This window comes from Rousettus aegyptiacus, unplaced genomic scaffold (assembly GCF_014176215.1).
Source record: "Rousettus aegyptiacus isolate mRouAeg1 unplaced genomic scaffold, mRouAeg1.p scaffold_m13_p_4, whole genome shotgun sequence".
In the NCBI taxonomy this organism is placed as follows: Eukaryota; Metazoa; Chordata; class Mammalia; order Chiroptera; family Pteropodidae; genus Rousettus; species Rousettus aegyptiacus.
In genome coordinates this window covers 21,772,150-21,795,294 of record NW_023416307.1, presented here as the reverse complement: position 1 = coordinate 21,795,294, position 23,145 = coordinate 21,772,150, and the positions used below count along the sequence as shown (strand labels likewise).

The following is a 23,145-nucleotide window of genomic DNA, read 5'->3' as shown; positions in this document are numbered from 1 at the left end:
TTTGTTATTGTTGTTTGTTTGTTTGTTTGTTTGCTGGCCTAAGATTCTGAAAGTCTTGGAATCAGATTACTTTACCTAGAAGAGAAACTGCCTTTGATAGACCATTAACCACAGCAAACCCACCCGGGAGGCCCATCTTCTTTCTTCCCAAATCTGCTTTTTCAGCTGCCCTGCCCTGGGGAACATGCGAGACCCCATTAGAAGGGTCCCCTCCTTTTCTTCTCAGCCCAACAGCAGGGAGCAGTAGCATAGAAGAGAGCATAACCTCACCTCTTTAGTTCTAGGATTGCCGGCCCCCTACCCTGGCCCTCTCAGAACCCTGCACGGTCCTGATTGGGCCATCTGTCTATAGCAGTTCTTCCAAGTCTGGTAGCATTTTTGTAGTCATGTCTTGTTGGCAATGAGCTCTTGTAGAGTTCATGCCATTATCAGTTTAGTAGACCTTATGGTTTCTTTTAGTTCTTCTCTTTCTCCCTAGATGATGATTGGATTTCCACAGATGGAGAATCTTTTATTTCTATACGTCATGCCTATTAAATTACTTCTCATTTGCAAAAAAAAAAAAAAAAAAAAAAAAAAGCAAATTTGTTCAAGAATGGCGAATAGCAGGAATCATGTGCATGTGTCTCGACATTTGTCAATTTGGAACTGTGACAGATTATATTTTCCAAAGTGGCCACACGAGATCTCCCTTCTTACATACTCTTCTTATGATGTGATATTGACACTTCTGATTGGGAGGGGATGTCTACAATACTATCCTTGGAATCTTGGGAGGCCTGTGACTGTGGCAGAAGTGGTGCTATGTGACTCCCAAGGCTAGGTCGTCAAAGACGACAAAACTTCCACTTGCCTCTCTTAGGGTGCTTGTTCTTGGAATCCGGCCACTATCACGAGGAATGGATAAATCATGTGTGAGTGATCTAGCCCTTAGCCTCAGCTGAGATCCCTCCCTGCTGACTGCCAGCATTGACTGCCCAGCATCTGAGGGAGCGAGCCCCAGATGACTCTAGTCCCAGCTGTGCAGTCACTCTGAGCCTTCTAGTCTTCCCAGCAACAGCTTCAGACACTATGGAGCAGAAGCAAGCTGTCTCCACTGTGCCCTTTCTGCGCTCCCAACCCACAGAATCTGTGAGTATAACATAATGTCTCTTGTTTTAAGCCACTAATTTTGAATGATTTGTTATGCAGCAATCGATTATTGACAAAGAAGCTTGTTGCTTTGTTATGAAATAATAATAAAAGCTAACATTTATTGTGCCTGGTAATAGGTAAGGAATTTACAGTAGTTTATCATTTAGTCCTCAAAATGAGCCCTTGAAGTAGGTATTATTATTAATCTCATATTATAGATGAGCAGACTGATGCATAAAGGCATAGATGCAATCTCATAGAGCACAAACATGTTTTATAGTATCATAATTAGTGCCATAATTATTATTTCTTTTCAACTCTTTTGGCTTTTTTCTATATGCCAGTGACAAGGAGTCATTTAATGTGGAATATCTTTTACTTCCAATATGAACTACTTTTGGAAAATCTAAATTCTGAGTAAAACTTGGAGTAGACCTATGAATGCAAACCAGAGTATTCTGTCTTGCAAGAGAGATTATAAAACAATTTAATGGAAGAATCCTGGCAAGTCTTTTGCTCATAGAGAAGATAGTATAATAAACTTATTTCTATAAAAAATATACGCCATCACATTGCTCAAAGAACTCAGCAAAGTGATTATCTTCATCTAGCAACCATATCGATCATAATTCTCTCTGGAAGGCTTGGAATGGTATAATTAAATCAGCCATAAGGGCTCAAACACCAAACAGGAAGGTAAGGAGTAGAACTTGCTCCTAGTGCGGTCTGGCCTTTCTATTTACCTAACTGTGGTTTTCTAACAACACTGAGCATATATTAACTCAGTCATTCATTTATTATTATTTTTTAAATTTACAAAGACGTATTACAAACCAACAGTGTACCAGGAACAATACTAATGTGATGGCAAAATGTTTTTAAATCATTAATTAATTAAAAAAAAAATTTCCCCACCTCCATTTTTGGTTCTTTCCCCCAGTTTAACCAGCTGGGTTTTTCTGGATTTATAGATAGAAGGAAATGATGTGAAAACAGGAAGCAGATAAAAAAGTTTCCCTTTGTTTTTTGAGTTTCAAAATACTAGACTCTCAGGTCACAGAACTCCATACAGATGAAATAGTGGAGAGAGAAACCTCAAAAAAAGAGCAAGGCTTCTATCTATCCCTTCCTCTCTTCCTTCTAGGAAAAGATTCTCTGAACTAAGAGGGTTAGGAGAGGTGGAAGAAGATAATAAGGATGTAGACATTGGTAGGTCATGGGAAGGGAGCCCTGTGCCTGTCTCTGGGTGGGAGTGTCTACAGAGTCAGACTGAGACAGACGAGGCTTCCGTCAGCAGCACAGACAGCCTGGGCCCAGCGTGGTGTAGGAACTGCACAATGGTTGGCTTTACACCTAATAGAAACAATGCTGGGAACACTGGGTGGAAAGGCCATATGATTAGAAAGGGGATGTCTTCCTGGTAGGTTTTATGAACCACTGACAAAAGCTTGGAAGGACCACAGGTGTCTTGGCAGGTGCTTGTGTGGCCAGAGAACATGGAGATCTTGAAGAGGACCTGGGTGCCACTTCAGGAAAGAGAATAGACGACCATGTCGATTTAGATTAAATTTGTCTACCCTGGTAGAACGGGAATTTGTAAATAAAAATTAATTATTTAAATAGTTGTATTTGGACACCAGTGTTATAGACAGTGATTTTTATCAACTGAACCAGGTTTGGGAACAGTTGGATAATAAATGATAATAAATTTTTGAGCAAGCAAATAATATTATAATTACAGGCAGTGAAAAGCACTAGGAAGGAAATAAGTAGGGTGTTAGAGAATAAACATGAGGACCTACCTACTTAGGATGGTCAGGAAAGGCCTGAAGGAACAGCCAGCACAAAAGTTCCTGGGGTGCGAAAGAACTTGGCCTCTTCTGGCTCCCACAGAAGGCCGGCTGACTAGAGTAAGGACTGGTATAAAGTTGAAAAGGTTAAGCATCTTGTGGGCCATGATAAGGAGTTGGGATTTTATTTTCTGTGCAAAGTCTTTTAAGCAAGAGAAATCAGAGCCAAATCTAAATTTTAAGAAGATTAATCAGGATACTGTGTGGGGACTCGATTTTTAGTGAGAGAAATAAGAACAGGAGTAGAGATCCTGTGAGAGGCTCCTGCCGTGGTCCAGGCCAGAAACAATGGGATCTTGAATGAAAGTGAAATATAAAATGGAAAGAAAAAAGTAGAAAAATAAATGGTATATTTTAGATATAGAATCAAGAGGACTAGTCAATGTATTTGAGTTTGAGAAAAGGCAAAGGTGGGTATCAGAATGACTCCCAGGTGTTTGGTTTTAGTAACCAGGTGGATTTTAGGGCCATTTTCTGAAACTGGAGAAAACGTGATGCTGAGAGGGTGTTGATTTCTTTCGGGGTTGTGGTGGGAAAACAATTGTTCCATTTAGACTTGCTCAGTTTGACATAGCAAGAAGCCATCCACAGGGTGCTGTTAGGTACGTATTTAGATATGAGTCCGGGTTCAGAGGAGAAGTCTGGGAAGATGTATGTTTGAGAGTATCGCTCTACAAAAGGTATTCCAAGTCACGTAAATAGATGAGACTGACTGGGGAAGAAGCGTGATGGAGAAGAGGGCCATAGAACTAAGCGGAATCCCAACATTTAGAGGTCTGGAAGGAAAGGAGAACAAGGTAAGCTTTACTTTCCAGTGAGAAGCGTATTTATATTTCTTTACCCTTTGTGATAGCTCTGCTTTGTGAGTAGTGCAGCTGGCAGGGAATCAGCATGAAGCAGCCCTGATCCCCGTATATGGATTCTTTCTAAGGCTCTGAGTAAGTCTCCTCGGATATCAGTTTCCTCAGTTACACAAAAAGACCCCTGTGGTAGCAGCCACTACCTTTCTTACGAAGTTTGGTGAGAAGTGTCAAGACATAATTAAACTCAGGCGTAAAGATCTGCATTCACGTGCCAGCCATTTTCTCGATTCTTAAAAATAGTCCAGACTTGGTATTTTAGGCCTGTAGAAATACTAATAATGCAAACAGAATCAAAATCATCATTCATATTATTAACAAGCATTTTTGAGTAATGTTTTGAGTAAGTGCCTAATAAAGTTTAAGAAATAAAAGTAACTCATGTTTATTAAAGAGGAATTACTAGTTCTCCATTCATAAGCTTCAATATCCTGCTTAATGGATTCCATACAACATAACACAGAAATTCAGTGAATGAATTATGGAGAAACAGTTCACAAAAATTATATGGTTTCCTCTTTTACCGCTGGTCTCCCTCCATGAAATAACAATGAGGAGTGTAGCTTGAATAAAACCATTTCTTCTAGCAGAATGAAAGCATTAGGGTGACACTGGTTGTATTTTAACAGACTGGCAAGAACATCAAAAGCATTATGGTCAGAATGCGCCCCCTTGTGGAAGATGTGAGTAAGAAGAGGTTCAGAGGAACCAGTATTGCACTCAAGAACTTGTGAGAGAATTGAGGACAGGGAGATGAAACTTAAGGAGGCAATGAATAAAATGCCTGTTGACCACATTTTGTAAAGAGCTGTGTAAGGAAGCAGGCACTTCATCAAATAAGGAAATGAGCGTAGCTGGGTAGAAAGGAGAGCCTGGAGCAATTAAGCTTGTAGTCTTAGGTTCTAGAAGACTTGGATCATTTATGATGAATTATAAATGAAAAAGCCACTGAATGAATTGTAAAGTGGTAGAGGAGTATGTTATCTCTGAATTCAGCCTGCCTGGGTGCAGAGCTTGGCTCTGTTAGTAGCTGTGTGACTTCGGGGAGTTGTTTTGCTGTTCTCTAAGCTTCAATCACTCCATCTGTAAAAGAGAATAATAACAGTGCCCTATTAGGTGTTGGTTGTAGTTGTAGATCAGTGTTGTTATGAGGAGCAAATGAAATAATATTTAGAAAGTATTTTTATTATAGTGACTGCTATACTAAAATAGCGCTCACTGTGACCTACCAGTGTATATATTTAAAATCAGGGAAAGAGGTTGGAATTTCTATTTTTAAAAATGGCTTCCAGGAATAGATGTTCACCGACTACAGAGCGAAGCTCTGTGGCTCAGTGAAAGTTGGAAGCTTGAAGGTTTGTGAACCTTTCTGTAAGACACACCATCTGCCATGTGTGCATCACCAAAGGTGTCCAGACACAGAAGGATCAGTGTGACCAACTCGTGTTTACTGAAGTTGAGGAAAGGTCAGTCGGGGCTGGGTAGGCGCCTGAGCATGGCTAGGGGATGGGCGGTGTGGGGCAGGGGTCAACTTGTTGTGACAGGTAAAGGCAGAAGTGGGAAATCAAGCCAGGGCCACAAGAGGACAGGGGGTTCCTGGAACCCAAAGAGTTGTGCTCTAGGAGAACACGAGAGAACATTTTCAGGGTGATAACCACTCACACTCAAATGGCGACATGGTGCCAGTGGGCAAACAAAAAAATAGGATAATTGCAGGAAGTTTTCCGGGTTTTCTGAAACTTGTGATTTAAAAAAAATAAAATAAAAAGTGTTTGTCTTTTAATTCCCTCAAATGTGCTGCCAAAAACTCAGGTATTTGAAAATGTCAAGAAGCACTAGTGCCACTAAGACTCTCAAGCTGGCAAGAGGGAGGTTGGTCGCTGTGTGCATTGGGTCCGTGGGCCGAGCCAGGCTGAAGGCTGTCCTCAGGGCGTCCTGCCGGTGGACAGCTCTGCCCATCTCTCACATTCAACCAGGGAGTTAACGAGCTGGGTTTTAAATGCAGCTTTCGTGAAATAGTTATCAGATGGGGAATTCCATTTCAATTAACTAACATTTGGAAGTTACCTGCCCTTTTCTTCTCTTTAATTGCTAGAACAGGTAAGTTTCCCTTGTTTTCCCTTGTTTAGCACAAAATGATAGCTCAGTGAGCTTTGGAAATCAGTTTATTCTAGTGAATGTTAGAAAATGAAACAAAGCCAGCTTCATGATTCTAGTCATTGACATCGGGCTGCCATGACTTTCTCTGCACCCATGGCGTCCTTGTGGCTTCACTTGCCTGGCCACTTGACCTTCGTCATTCTTTTACTGTCCCCACAGCCCTCTCTCTAGCACCTACCATCCGTCTCCTTGTGGCTTCTGTGTAAGTCTCATACAGCCTGTTCACACCTCTGGATAATCTACACTTTCCGTTTTGTCTTTTCTTGATCTTGCCTGACAAGGGTTGCTTGAGGGGCAATCCCCACAGAGAGTCCATCAGGTATTCGTGCTCTCAAAATCTGATCTGGGATCTCAAGTCCTATTTCAAATCTTTTATTCATTCCTTATCATTCCACGGTATCTGGATCAGACCTGTTCTTCTGCCCTCAGGGTCCCAGCCCTAATTCCCCCACTTCTCATTCTCAGTAAATCATATTCCATCCCTTACTTTGGAAGAAGAATTGGGAAAATTTTTCTTGGCTCTTCTTTGCCCATGCAAACTAATTTTTGTTTTTATTGTAAACATTTTCTCAGGTGTCTCAAGGGGATGCGTCCCTTCCTTTCTGCCAAGGCCGAGCTTACCTTCTGCTCTGGATCCTGTCTCTCGAAGATTCACCGTCCTGCTCCTTCAATTATCCTCTTCCTGTCCCTTTGCCAGTTGCTTTCTTTGTGTGTTCTTCCTTCTGTCTAATTGCTTCCAACTAAGCTTACCTACCATTCAATTTCTACTTCTCTTTCAGACTTCTTGGAATAGATTTCTAAGTATATCTGAGGTGACTATGTTCTTTACCATCTAGGCTAGCTCTTACCACTCTATCGCAATGCTTTCTTGAGGGTCATTGATAACCTGTCTTCAGATTTTATCTTCCTTAACCTCTAGAAAGTGTCAAATGGTTGACCAATGTCTTTCTTCACACTCTCTTCCCACCTCCATTCACATAATTCCGCTTTTTCTTAGTGTTTTCTTTCTGCTTTTTTTTTTAACACAAAAAGTCTATTTAAGGCATACTGAAAATCATGTTTATTGATGCTATCTTATTATTTATATCCCAAGAAGACAACCTCACTATTCTTAAACCCTATTTTAATTTTTAATTTTCCACTTTTCATTATTGTTGTGTTTTGATAGTACATTAAAAAAAGAAAGAAAGAAAACCTATCTGTCTATAACATAAAGTATCTTCTCTTCATGGAGATGTTTTTAAAAGCCTGTGACCTGGCCCTTTCTATTTTATAGAATTTAGAAATTTAAGGTACCCATGGCCTCTCCCACCTCTTTTTAAAAAAATAGATTGGGAAACGAGGTCTGACCCTGATTTATTTCCTAAGAGTCATGTGAGCAAGCGAGTGTAGGGACCGCACAAGAACCCACGTCTCCTGACCTTCTGACAAAGACCCTAGCAGCCCAGCTCTCTGCCTCCTCATTGGCAGGGTACCCTGAGCACCCACTCTGCCTGAAGGAGTTATTTTGGAGTCAATACTAGGGGTCACAGACAGCAAGCTTGGAAGATTTGTTTTCTAAAAGCTTAGAGCCAATTCTAAGCCTTCGACATTGACAGTATCCAGAGAGAGTAGCTAAAGATTGTTTTTACCTTTTTGTTTGAACTTGTCTAGAATTACTCCTTGACTTCTTCATTTATTTCATTTATGTGTATATGTGTGTGGGGGGGAGGAGGGTTGGGGGACAACCTAGTTTTCATGTCCAAACCTTAAGTAAATGAGAAAATGGTTTCAAGTTCAAGTCCTAGCTAGCACAAATGCTACTCTGGTAAATATTGGTTTTGATACCATCTGAGCCCTAGGGTACGAAATATGAAAATTCCAAATGGTTATTATTCAGATCAATGAGTAAAGAGCACATCAATGCCTCGATGGAGCTGTACCAGCTCAATTAGCACACACAGCGTCCACTCCATGATTACGGGATGCAGCTCACATCACCCAGGACCCCGCACGAGCAATGCTGTGGTTAAGGATATGTCACGGCGAATCAACAAAATATGCAGTTTGATCAGCACATTCTGAGAGCAGATCATTAAAATATGCAACCAGATTCCCCAAGTGCATGAAAAATTAACTAACAAGTTTTGTATCTTGATCAGTTTAATGAGTGAGAAGTCGCTGAACAAGAGTGTCAAACTGTACAGTCTGGCAAGGGGGGCAGATGATTGCCTGAGAGGAAGTGGGAGGGCCAGAGCTAATACTGTTGATTTTCAAAATACCAGGCTTTAGAATTCAATGTCAGAGAGAACTGATTAGTATTAAGATGTTGTCCAGCCTGTTTCCAGCAGGATGTGATGAGATGTTGAGCCTTCTGATGTAAATGAAACATTGATTCTCCCTTTCAGGCTTCACTAAGCCTTAATGGACTCAGCCATGCGCCTGGAAGCCCCTGCCAATGGCATCATATACACATGTGTGGAACTAAGAGGCAATGGCAGCCTTCTGGAAATATCTAAACCATCTGACCTTGAAGAACAGCTAAAAAGAACAGAAAAAAAAAAAAGTTCTTTAATCAAACTGTATCAAGGATGCCCCATGCCATTGAGAAAAAAGCAGAGCTTAATAAACCAAGAATGCTACAGCTAGAAAGTTGGTGGAGAATTTGAGAAAATTAAGCCCAAGCGGTTGATGATCACCGAGGAGATATGTGAATTGGATTGTCACAGAAGACTAGGGGGCCTGCTGTTACCCGGCTATTGGCAGGAGCTGAAGGGGAGGCTGACAACCCACTTTTAACACAGTCACACATGCCCCCAAGTGACTTGGCCCATGGATTAATGGGGACTTGAACACCAGTCTATTAATTCTGCTCTGCTACTTCATCGTGGCCGACCGGCTGGCATTGCTTTGCAGCTGCAGGAGTGTCGTTTTCCCAGGGCATAAATTTACCCCCTTCTATAATGAGCTGGGCAACAGAAAGATGGCAATCCCAGATAAAAGGCAGAGAGCAAATCCAAATGAGAAACATTCTTCAGACAAAGGAGGAGATTGGCAGTCTGGCAAATGCTGAGACTGGAGCTGGCTGCCAGTCGCCCTTCTGTTGAACATGTACTGTTGGAGCATAGGAGGTGGGAGAGAGGTAGATTTTTTTTTTTTTTTTTTGGTCTTTCTCAATTTGAATAGACTTTTCCTAAGCGTAGCACATGAACATACACCAAATGACTTTTGGTCAAATGTGGTAGGTATATGGACAAACTTTTAAAAAAATATAGTTATGATTCTATTTTCATGAATATTAGATAAAATAGAAATAGCACATCGAACCCATGACTTAACTAATATTACTTTTTAGAATAAGATAAAGATAGCAAATTAAACTAAATTTAAAGAAAAATACTGCATATATAATAGAATGCATGATAAATGGATATGTCAAAAATCATAAATGGATTGTAGATGGCTGGAGTTTAGAAAAATTTGGGCTAGAATATTTTCCTTGAGCAAGAAAGTTTCATGCAGTTCATCCTATAAAACAGTACTGTGTATCTGTTGAAAAATGTATATTTCAGTTTAAAATAATTTTAAACAGAAAAGGAAGAATGAAAGGAGTAAATCATGCAAAGAAAAAAGAAGAATTTCAAAATTTGTTGCTAACCTCATTTTCATTTGTTGATTAAGCTAAGGGAAATTCTCCAGCCAGAAGCCTGGGAAAACAAAAAAGTTAAGGATCAACAGATATTGTTGTCCATGACACCAATTATAAATTGCTCAATGCTGCCATGGGGGCCCGAACCAGGTCTGCATGAGAGCCCTCTTTCTTAGATCAATCAGAAATTGTGAATTTCAAAATAATAATAATAATAATAATAATAATAATAATAATAATAATAATTTGTAATTCAGAAGTGAAGCAATCTAAGAGCACATCACTGGAGTTAGCTTATTACCTCACTTTATACAAAGATGCAAAGTAAGAAGGTCATACTCTTGAGGCATTAATGCGTTAATAAGCTGTCAGAAAACCATGAAAGTACTCTTTGAATTACCAAAAACTAATTTTCAGTCATTAAAAGTTTTAGTTAAATTTTTATTAATATTTTATTGTAAATTATAGCATGCATCAAAAGTATATATACAGTATATGTATGTATGACATGCACACACACATATGTATGTTTTTAAAATAAGAAGACATACCTGTACCCTCTAGCTACATTAAGAAGTAGAAAATGACTAGTATTTTGAAGCTGTCAGTGTGCTCCCTAACGGCAACCTCTTTCTCTCCCTTTCTCAGGTACCTATTTTACTAAGTTTAATGTTGATCATTTCCTTGACATGTTTTATAATGAGTGTGCATGTACTCTTAAGCAATATATTACCTAATATTTCTTGTCTTTCAATTTTATAATAAAAGACTTATACTATATGATTTTTTCTTAACTTACTTTTTTATTCCATACATGTGAATGTGGATAGATTTAGTTTATTCATTTTCATTCCTGTGTAATATTCCAGTGAATATACCACAATAATTTATCCACTATACTGTTCACTTTTTATTTTTATGAACAATGCTACTTTTGCAGTTCTCCTGGTGTTCATGGGTATACCCTTGAGTGTATACTTAGGACCGGAATTGCTAGGTCCTAAATATGTGCTTCTTCCACTTGATAAGATAGTGTCACATTGTTTTCCAAAATAGTTTTATCAATTTATAATCTCACTATTTACAATAGCAACAAAAATAAGATTATTGTATCTTCATCTTATGCTACACACAAAAATCAACTCAAAATGAATGAAAGACTTAAATGTAAGACCTGAAGCTGTCAAACTTCTAGAAGAACACATGGGAAAAAAGCTTCTTGACATTGGTCTTGACAATAATTTCTGGGATATAACATCAAAAGCAAAGGCAATAAAGGCAAAAATTAATAAGCAAGACTATGTCAAACTAAAAAGATTCAGCACAGCAAAGGGAACAATCAACAGAATGAAAAGGCAACATATAAAATGGAAGGAAATATTTGCAAACCATAGATCTGAAAAGGTGTTAATATCCAAAATATTTAAGAAACTCCAACAACTCAATAGCAAAAAGAAACAACAACAACAAACCCAAAAACCCAATTTTAAAAAGGAAAAAGGACTTGATATTTATCTAGATTTATAAAAGACATTCAATGGCCACCAGGTATTTGGAAAGGTATTCAACATCATTAATCATCAGAGAAATTAAAATGAAAACCACCATGAGATATGACCTCACACCTGCTAGGACTGCTATTCTTAAGGAAAGGAAAAAAAAGAAAAGATAACAAATGTTGTCAAGCATGTGGGAAAATTGGAATCTGGTACACTGCTGGTGGAAATGCAAATGGTGCAGCCACCCTGGAAAACAGTACGGAGGTTCCTCAAAAATTAAAAATAGAACTGCAGAACTGCCATATGATCCAGAAATTCCACTCCTGGGCATATACCCAAAAGCATTGAAATCAGGATATCTCTACTCCCATGTTCATTGCAGCATTATTCACAGTTGCCAAGATATGGAAACAACCTAAGTGTCTACGGATGAATGAATGAAAAAAGGAAATGTTGTACATACACACAATAGAATATTACAGCCTTAAAAAAATATCCTGCCATATGTGACAACATGAATGAATCTGAAGAACACTATACTAAGTGAAATAAGCCAGTCAATGAAAGACAAATGCTGTATGATTCCATTTCTTAAACAAGACACAAAAAGCACAAAACATAAAGAAAAAGATTTATAATTTTGACTACATTAAAATAAAGATATCAAAACCATTTAAAAATATCATAAAGAGTGAAATTTGAACATAAACTGGGAACATATTTGAAATATATATGTCTAGAAAAGACATCATATCAAAAATACGTGTAAAGAACCCTTACGGATCATTAAGAAAAAGATAAATAAATAGAAAAATATAAAAGACATTATTAGGCATGCCACAGATAAAAATATAAATGGCGAATAAATATTAAAAGATCCTCAAACTCAATGGTTATCAATAAATTGCAATTTAAAACCGGAATAAGATAAAATTTCACACTTATCAGATTGACAAAAATTTACAAGTCAAGCAATATTATCTGTTGGTGATGATGCAGACCTAAGAACTCTCACTGATTGCAGGTAAGAATGGTAAAGAAATAAGCATTTTCCAGGACAGTGGGGAATTCACATATTCTATGACATAACAATTCCACTTCTAAGTATATACCCGAGAGAAATACTTGCACATTTGCACTAGGAGTATATAAGAACATCCAGAGCAGAGTCTCTATAACAGCAAAAATGAAACAAGCAAGATGCCCATCCAGAAAGAAAAGATAAAATGGGACAAAGGCATAGAGTGGAATACCATGCAACTGTAAAAATAAATGAACCACAGCTTCATGAATGAATTGTGAAAACAGAATGTTGAATGAAAAAACACTGAGTCACAGAAGAATATGTACTATATTATTCAATTAAAATTTCAAAAACATGAAATATTTAGATAAATAGGCTATAAAACTATAAAGAAAAGCAAGATAATGATAGTATACAATTCAAATAGCATCATTTCTGGCTGAAAAAGGAAGGGAAAATTAGAGGGGGGTACACATTCTAACTATAGTTAATGTTTATTTCGGAGGCAGATGGTGAGTACATAAGTGTTAATTTTATTCTCTCTTATTGCATATATAAAAATATACATTATATACACTCATTTGTATATGTTGTAGAACTCAACAATTAAAAAAAAAAACTAAATCAATTATACAGCTAACAAATATGGCAAAAATTGTGAAGCTATCACTTCATTGACCAAGTAGGGTCATTCTATGCCAGAGAGAAAAAGGAGGTGGGACTGCAGCACAAGCAGCTAAAGGTCCCGTTTATTCTTTTGGGACACCTGTGCATGTGAGTATTTTGCACCAGGCACATAACAGTTATTTAATACAATTGTGGAAAGAAAGAAGGAAAGAAAGGAAAAGAAAGAGAAAGGAAGGGAGATATGGGGGTGGAGAGAGAGGGAAGAAAAAAGGTAGAGAAGGGGGTGAGAAGGGAAGGAGGCTGGCCACCCTGGATTTGTGGATAATTGATTCTACACAATAAACAGATTCCCTGTTGTTTGGGAAAAGTTCGGTCTTGTCTTGACTGAGGGAGAGCTGTATTCTCTTGCAGAATTTAGCCCACTGTGTCTTGTGTTACTAATGGCTATACTGACAGCTCTAGTACACCACTGAGACTTGCTTGTCAAACATTAACTATTATGCTATGTTATTATAGATTTTTTTTTCGATAGAGTAACCATTATAATTTATGCGGAATGACAGACGCTGCCTGATAGTATTTAATCTAATCTGAAAACATAAGAAATAACTCAGCTATGTAAGGCATAGAAAGAACCCAAAGGGAATGTTTTTTGAAAAGTCAGGACAGGAAGGAAAGCATTAAGCCTATAACCAAACTCTGACAAACTGTAACTTTTGCTTTAATTTCGTGAGAATTGGGGTAGTATGTAAATAATCTAGTATGTTGATTGCATACTTCTCTGCATTTTAAAATTAATTTTTAAGGCTGAATAAAGACAAAATAATATTTATAACATTTTAAAGTATAAAATAATGATAAAAACAAATCTTGTGCACACAGCACACAGCTTTAAAAAATACAGCATTGTCTATGGCCATGTTACCCTGAACAAGCCAGATTCTGTCTGATCTCGGAAACTAAGCAGGGTCGAGCCTGGCTAATACTTGAATGGGAGACCACCTAAGAAGAGCAGGTGCTGTAGGCTTAAAAAAATGAGGGATTGTAAGCCGACAAGGTCCTTGCAATCTGTGAAGTCAACCAAGGGTTGCCTTGCCTAAAAAAAAAAAAAAATAGGACATTAATGTAAGCTTAAACACTCTTCCTATATCTTATCCCATTCACTTTCTATTACCCCATGCCAAGTAATGACTATTCCGAATTTTATTTATATCATCCCATTGTTTTTTGTTTATAGTGTTACATATTTATATATACTCCTAAATGCTAAATTTTTTGTTTTTATGATTTTTAAACTTCATATAAATACAATGATACTGCATTTTTTCTTTTTTATTAAGTTTATTGGGGAGACATTTAATAAAATTACACATTTCAAGTATACAATTCTATAGTACATTATCTGCATACTGCATTGTGTGTTCACCACCCAAAGCCAAATCTCCTTCCATCACCATGTATTTGACCACTTTCGCCTTTATCTACCTCACCACCCCTTTCTCTCTGGTAACCACTAAATTGTTGTCTGTGTCTATAAGTTTTTGCTTGTTTGTTTGTCTTGGTTGTTGTTTTCAGTATTATATCCCACATGTGAGTGAAATCATATGGTCTTCACATCTGCTGTCTGACTTATTTCACTTTTCTCTATATTCTCCAGATCTATCCATATCGTTGCAAATGGCAGTATTTCATCTTTTATTATAGCTGAGTAGTATTCCATTGTATATATGTACCATATCTTCTTTATTTAATTATCTATCGAAGGACACTTCAGTTGTTTTCATGTCTTAGCCACTGTGAATAGTGTTGTAATGATCATAAGAATAAATGGTTTTACAAATACATCTTTACAAATAAATGTTTTCAAATTTTTCAGGTAGAAACCAAGAAGAAGGATTGTTGTGTCACATGCAATTCTATTCTTAATTTTTGGAGGAAACTCCATACTGTTTTCCATAGTGGCTGTGCCAATTTACATTCCCATCAGCAGTACATGAGGGTTTCTTTTTTTCCACATCCTCTCCAACATTTGTTATTGCTTGTCTTGTTGACAATAGCCATTCTAACAGGTGTAAGGTGGTATCTCATTGTGATTTTGATTTGCATTTCCCTAAAAGCCAGTGAAGTTGAGCATCTTTTCATATAACTGTTGGTCATTTATATGTCTTCTTTGGGGAAGTGTCTGTTCAGGTCCTCTACGCAGTTTTTTAATTGGATTATTTTTGTTGTTATTGTTGAGTTGTATGAGTTCTTGATATATTTTGGATATTAGCCCCTTATCAGATGTGTTGTTTGCAAATATTTTCTACCATTGAGTTGGTTGACTCTTTGTTTTGTTAATGGTTTATTTGCTGTGCAGAAGCTTTTCAATTTGATGTCATCCCATTCATTTGTTTTTGCTTTTATTTCCTTTGCCTTTGAGGCCAGGTTTATAAAATCCTCTCTGAGACCAAGGTCCCTAAGTTCAGTACACATGTTTTCTTCTATGCATCTTATTGTTTTAGGTCTTATATTGATCCATTTTGAGTGAATTTCATGTATGGTAACAAATAGCAGTCTATTTTCATTCTTTTGCATATGGCTTTCCAATCCCGATGGCATTTTTTAAAGAAATAAAACAAAAAAGTCATCAGATGTGTATGGAATCGCAAAAGACCCTGAATAGCTAAAGCGATCTTGAGGAAAAAGAACGAGGCCAGAAGTATCACACGGCCTAACTTCAAATTATACTACAAAGTGGCAGTAATCAAGATAGCATGGTATTGGCAGAAAAACAGACACACGGATCAATGAAACAGAATCGGAAACTCAAAAAACGAACTCACATACGTACGGGTAAATAGTTTTCAACAAAAGAGCCAAAAACATACAGTGGAGAAAAGAAAGCCTCTTCAATAAATGGTACTGGGAAAATATTGCATTTTTATACTATGACTTTTTTTTTTTTAACATTTGCCAGTCTGTTTTTGAGACTTGTCCATGATATAATGTATGTGCCTATAACTTATTCACTTCTATTGCTTTTTACAATTACATTATATGAATATCGTGACAGACTTATCAATTTTTTCTATTGATTGATATTTAAGTTGCTTCCAGATATTTGTTATTACAACATGATGGACTTTCTTGCACATGTCTCCTGGTTCACATGTGCAAGTTTGTCTGGGACTGTATGTAAGAGCAAAATTATTGGCTTAGAGGGCATGCACATCTGTAACTTTATTAGATATTAATCGTTTTCTACAGCAGCTTACTCCCACCAGTATTGATGGAAGATTCCTGTTGCCCATATCTTCACCTGTCACTTTTGCCACTCTTTTGAGTTAGTATTCATCAAGTCCTCTGATGTGCTGACTTATATCATACTCTTAAGTAATCGCATATGTGATTCAGTCAGTATACAAACCATGCGCTTAGATCTATTCCCATGATTTGAAGTTAGTGGCCCATGCTGAATTGGGCTGTGGCCTCATTTGGACATATATCAAAAAGCATGGCTTAAGAAGGGGAATAACTCTTCTGTTTTCTCAACTAAGTGCTGATTGACAAATGTGAGGAAAAAATCATGATGTTAGTGGTAGAAATGAAATATTGTATTTGGCACTATTGGGAAATCACCCAAGTTTTGTGGGTTTCTGACTTCATAACTACAAGATATTTGGATCAAAGTATACTTACTTTAGGTGACATATGAATTCATAATCCAAGGAAAAAAGCCTCATAAAAATAACTTAACATTAAATATATCTTGCAAAAGAACCATTTAACTTGGCAAAATATTAATGAAATAAAACATATGGGTTAGATTTTTCTTATAATACACATAGGAATAAAATGTGCTCAACAAAATATGCTTTGGCTTTTGCTAAACTAGAAACATCTGAAAATAACCTAAGAGATTTCCTTAAACCATAGCATGTTTCTGGCTTTGTCCACCACTTAATTAAGTGTTATTTTAATAATGAAGCACATTAAGGATGCAGGTTGTATCCAGCCTACAAACCATTCTTTATGGGGTAGTAAAGATAAAGACGATAGTACCGACATAAAAAATATATTTAATTTCACAGTCTTACCTTCTTAGCATATGTTTCATATCAGCCTTACTAGTTGTTTTCTGAAATCCCCTTTAGTTAGGAAAGTTAGCCATTGTTTTGTCCTTGAAAATTTAGGTGGAAATCTATTATGATGGCTCAAGGGTAAAGGAGCTTGGTAAGCTGTTTCCTTAGCAACTGTAATACCATCGCTTATGAATAACCAAGTTATGTATGCTGGGAAAGCATATTAGAGCTCAGGCATGTTTCAAGGCACTTTATTGCTTTATTCCATGTCTTCACAGAGTAAACTCTTAAACCTTTATCTAACTAATCCAGCTGCTGAAGACAATATAACCTGGACAATTTTTTTAAGTGTTTGGGGAAAAAATGTGTTTCAAGGAATTGAAAAGACAAAAAGAATAAAGTATTGGTAAGCCAGGATGTGGAGGAGAACGAAAGCCAAGGGAGATGAATCTAGCTTTGGAGGCCGTTTTTTTCTCCCAGTAGGCTTTTGCTGATTCAAAAAGGAACCTAAAAGTCTAAGAGGCCAAGAAGCTGAGCATTACTTTTCACAGCTTCACAGAGAAAAGAGAATAGACATTAGAGTCTAGAACCTATTGAAAAGGGAAGGGGACTTGTAGAAACCTCTGTAGAAATCCCAAAGGGCTACACCCTAGGGACAGGATAAACTGGAAATAGAGGAAATGAAACTCAGTTACAATTTATCTCAATGCCTAAAATTGAATTGAGGTGATGCTAATGCTAATGCTAATGAACTAAAGTAAATCCTCTTCCTAAGAACAAGGCATGCTGGACCTCAAATGATTTTTACACTCGATTTTACAAATGTAATGTCCACTTACACACACATACACACATATATACTCATATACACATAAATAACCAAGCATCCAAGGAAACAACAAAATATAAATAGAAAGAGAGGGGAAAAACTCCAAAATAGTAAATGATATATAATTTCCAAGCTTATGAGGAGAAAAGAGGAATTTAAAAATGCTCAATCAAAACAAAAGCAAGAAAGGAGAGAAAAAGAATCATAAAACAAATAGAACAGATAGAAAACAAATATTAAATATTAAATATTTAGATTTAAACCTAAATACCTGCATACATATATGTTTAATTAGAGTAAATGAAAATGGTCTAAATGTTCTAATTAAAAGACAAAAGTTTTGGGGGGATGGGGAACAAATGATATAAAAAAGAAACATATCTAAAACAAAAATAAAGAGAAGTTGAAATTAAGAAATAGAGCGTGCAAATATTAACCAAAAGAAAGACTGTATTGTATTATTATCAGACAAATCTGAATTTAAAAGAAAAAGCACTAATATAGGTAAGGGATGCTTCATAATATTAAAAGTTTTTATATACCAGAAAGATTATGACAACTCTAACTTTCTATCCATGTGAACAGAACCTCACTTACAAAATAGAACTTTAAAATAGACAAAAGGAGAAATTGACAATTCCAAAACAAATTGTAATACTCTTTGAAATATCTAATTTAAAAAGCCATACAAAAGTCATATTAAAACATTTAGAAAACTAATTTCAAACTTGACCTAAGTTACACATGTAGAACACTGAAGTCAATACACAGGCATTTTTTTTAAATTGACCACATACAGAGACATAAAACAAGTTTTGAAATATACTAAAAGATTGAATAGAGTGAATTTTCTGCCCCCAGTGGGGAAATAAAATGATAACTAGAAAATGTATAAATGTTTGGAAATCAAACAATAGACTTCTAAAAAATTCATGGGTCAGAGAAGTTATGGTGAAAATAGAAAATATTTTGAACTCAATAATAATGAAAATATAACATATCAAAACTTATGAATAACAGCTAAAACCATGCTTAAAAAGAAAGTCACAATTTTAAAGCCAAATATGAAGAAAGAAAACTGAAAATCAAACCTTAAATTCCAACTCAGAAAATAGAAAAAGAACAGGATAATAAAACTATATAAAGTAAAAGAAAGAAAATAATTAAGAGTATAAAATCTATAAACATAATTTAAAGAACATTTTTCAAGATAACTAAAAAATATATGAATAAGCTAAATAGTCATTTTAAGAGGCTAGAGGGGAAAAGGTAAACCCAATAAAATTCATAGAAAAGAAACAATGGAGATAAAAGCAGAAGTTAATGAAATAAAAACTGAAAAAAGAAAAAAAAACAGGACTGACTAAAAACTAAATCTAGTTCTTTGAAATGATTAATAGCAAAATGAGGAAAAATAAAGACAAGAGGTACAAATTAATAAAAAAGAAGTCAGAGGCATATGAATAAAACTGTCTTTATTTAAAGATGATAAAATTGTCTACATTCAAGAGACTCTGCAAACTTTTAAAACTAATAACAGGATTCAACATCATTACACAAAAATCTTTAAATTTCCCTCACACTAGGAATAATAAAACAGAAAATGTAATAGAAAAAAAGGATCATAAAAAGGATACCTAGGAAAAAACACTACAAGTATGTGCATGAACTTCATAAAAATATGCAACTATTTATTGAAGAACATAAGAGAGGACATAAATAAGTAGAAATTTTACCTTGTTCATGAGTTAAATAAATCGTCATTGAAAAGACATCAGTACTTGCCAAATAATCTATATATAATTCATTACAATTCATACAAATCTAATTATAATTCAAATTAAGATCTCAAATTGATTTCTATGAAATGATTAACTGAGTCTCAAATTTGCGTGGTCAAAGGTCAAAGAATTGTTAAGACAATTTCAAAAATAAAGAGCAAAGAATAGGTACGTTTTTGTACAATATTAAAACAATTAAAAGCTAAGATCATCAAAACGGTGTAGTATTAGCATGAAGGAAAACAAATAGATCAATGGAGCATAATGGAGACTCCTGAAATAGACCCAAACATATATGTAAACTTGGAATATAATAGATCATATTGATTTTATAAATCACAAATCACTGATATCATAAATCAATAGGTAAAGAGCAGATTATTTATATTAGAAAAATTCGTTAGATATATATTTTGTGTATATATATATATTTGTGTATATATGTAGTGTGTATATATAGATATATAAAAGCAGATTCTTGCCTTATGTTATAAACAAAAAACATTTTGCATTAAAACCTAACTGTGAAAAAAAATATATATTTTTTAGAAAATATATAGAAGAATTATCTATCTATATAAACCCAGGGTAGAGAAGCTTTCTTAAATAAGAAAAGGTATAACCGTAAATAGAAAGATGAATTTTTTAAAAGCTAAAAACCTTCTGTTTTAATTTACTGATTTATTTTGAGATGAAGGAAGGTTGAAATTATACAAACACCCATTATTAAATAAATTATGGTGTATCCATACAATAGAATGATACACAGTTTAAAAAGAATAAACTCTCTACATGCCGATCTGGAAAAAACACCAAAATATATTATTAAGTGATTAAAGCAATATACATAATTAAGTGTATATAATTTTATATAATTTATGCAAAATTGGGGAAATAAAATGCATATTTATATTTGTATTTGAATTAAGAAGGCTTGGAATGATACGTGTTGTTTCTTTTAGCAGAAGTTCCAGTAGGAACTAAGTAGAAGGGGGGACTATTACTTCTTGAATTTTAAATTAAAACAAAACTTTTCTACAGCAAATACCTCTCCGAGACAAAAGTGAAACATAAGTTAAATATAATTACAACATATGTAGCCAACAAAGCCTTAGTATCTACTATATGTAAAACATTCAAATCAGTAAAAGACACTTCTTACAAATCCATGAGAAGAATATGAGTAAACAGATTTTTAACAGAAGAGAAATTATAAATATATTCTGAATTTAAAATTTGTTTAATTGTATCACTTATCTGAAAAGGCAGGTTAATATAAAAGATAGCATTTTCATCCAATAGGTCTGTTTAGTGTTGTCTGGTACGTAACAAAAATGTGCCTTCTTGTGGAAATATTGGTTAGTACCGACAGTCTGGAGTGTAATTTGACAGTGTTGAGTAAAATGAAAAATGTACATACCCTACATACAACCCAGAAATTTCACTTCTAGTATATATCCTAAACAAATTTCTACAACTGTGCACCAGGAAGCACTTGCAAGGGTATTCCTTCTAGCGCATATTTAACAAATACTCATGTAGCCCTTACTACATTCCAGTCATGGTTCTAAGCCCTTTACAAATATTACTTCAGATAATCCTCCTAACAACTTTAGAAGGTAGGTACAATTAATATCCTTGCCTTATAGATTAAAAAAAAAGCTGATAATATTTTTTAAAAGGGTTAAGATTATGGCCCAAAGTCATGTGGCTAGTAAGTGGCAAGACTGGATGTAAACCCAGGCAGCCTAGCCCGTGTGTTCTTTCTACCCCAACAACACAGTGTCTCTCAGTAAAATCCTACAAACCACTTACAACGTCATCGGAAGAGGAATTGATAAATAAAATGTACTATATTCATAGGATGAAATGCTATCAGCCACTAAAAGAATATATATGTTTATACATCTATATATATACTTATACATCTATAGATATTTATTTATAATTTATATATGAATAGTTCTCAAAGCATCTTATTGTGAAATACAATAAAACTTCTGAAAGAATTTATATATAATTGATATTTATTTCTTAAGTGTTTTAGAGAATGTACCAATGAAGCTATCTGGGCTTCAAGATTTCTCCATGTGAATGTTTTTTAACTATAATTCTAATTTTTAAATATATAAATATAGTACTATTCTGGTTATTTTTTTTCTTGAATGAGCTTCGACAGTTTTTGTCCTTCATGGAATTTGTTCATTTCATCTAAGTTATCAAATTTATTCACATAAAATTTCCATATCTCTTTTTAATATATCTATACAATCTGCAGTGATGTCAGCTCTTATTCTTGATATAAGTAATTTGTGTCTTCTCTGTTTTCTAATTGGTCTGATTATTGTTTTTTCAGTAAAAGAATGTATCCCTTTCTCTGTTTTTACCAGTACTTGGAAAATTAAAAAAAAATTTTTTTTACCAGCTTAACAAGTAAATAATTCTATCTCAGCGAAACAGATTTCTTTGCTATTCATTTCTTTGTTCCTATATCAGAATTCTTTTCAATTATAGGATTATTATTTTATTGATGCTTTTATAAAAGATGGCATCATTAATAAAATCTCTATTGAATTTATCCTTTGTGCCAAAAAGTAGGCTAGACCTGGGGTTCCTCAGGTGAATTAAAATCTGGTTCCTGCCCATAAGGGTGCTAGTTAGTGGGAGAGAATGAGAATAATACGGTAGAGGTCTGTACAAATTGCCCTGTGGAAACAAAGGAAGATGTAATCAGTTGTGCTTGGTATAGGTACCCTTACAGAGAGGAAGGGGTAAGAATCATGGTTAAAAGATGAGTTGGTATTTCATAAACAGACCAGGGTGTTCTAGGTAGAGGGACTGCCAGGTGCAAGACACAGATGAAAAAGGGAGAATGATAGCTATAGCATCAGTCAGTACTTTTAGTTGCAAGCAACAGCAGCTCTTTCTGGTTGATTAAACAGAAATAGATTTTTATTGAAAATCTATATCGGGAGTTCACAGAATGCTAGGAGGACTGGAGGATCAAAACTACACTGGAGAACAAGCCTAATGAGGAAGCCCCTGCTGCTAGTGTGCTGAGTGCTGTGGGAAGCCACCTTTGTTCTGGCCCTACAAATGCCAATGTTGAGCCAGGACCATGACCTTGCAACCATTTCTGCCCCCGAAAGATGAAAACTTCTGCTCCCAGACTCAATGACAAAGTGAGTTCTACACAGTTATCGTTCATCAGGTTGTTTACTTCTCATCACAGCCATTCATGGAGAATCTGAGTTTAAATCACCTTCACTTATTTATTCAAAGTTTATTCAACAATTCAAGTCCATATTATGTGCCATAAATCATGATGAAATGAAGTTCATATGTTTAAAGGGGTGATGATGAATAAAAATAATTTTTTAAAAAAGAAATAAGTAAACATATAGTATCCCAGATGACAGTAAGTGCTATAGGCAAAAATAAGCAGGAAGTGAGACATGCGGGGGCGGGGTGGGGGAGGCGAAGAGTGTTGTTGTTTTATAGAGTGGTCAGGGAGAGCATCACTGCTAAGGTGATATATGGGTAAAGATATGAACGAAGGGAAGGAGCAAGCCTTATGGACCTTTGGGGAGGGATAGAGCCTCCCAGGCAGACAGAATGGCAAATGCAAAAGCTCTCTTGTGGGAATGTGTCTGCTGTGTCTTAGGAACAGCAAGGTAACTCCGTGTGGC

General features: G+C 35.6%; 1 protein-coding gene and 1 pseudogene across 1 annotated transcript in view; both read left to right on the top strand.

The window, feature by feature from the left end:
- The first annotated feature begins 955 nt into the window (after positions 1–955).
- VEPH1 (ventricular zone expressed PH domain containing 1) overlaps positions 956–23,145 on the top strand; it is a 211,450-nt gene continuing 189,260 nt past the window's right edge. The window contains exon 1 of the mRNA XM_036219927.1: positions 956–1,131. The gene's annotated coding sequence lies outside the window, so the exon portion shown is untranslated. The remainder of the gene's footprint in view (positions 1,132–23,145) is intronic.
- On the top strand, positions 13,691–13,809 carry LOC118601886 (annotated as a pseudogene).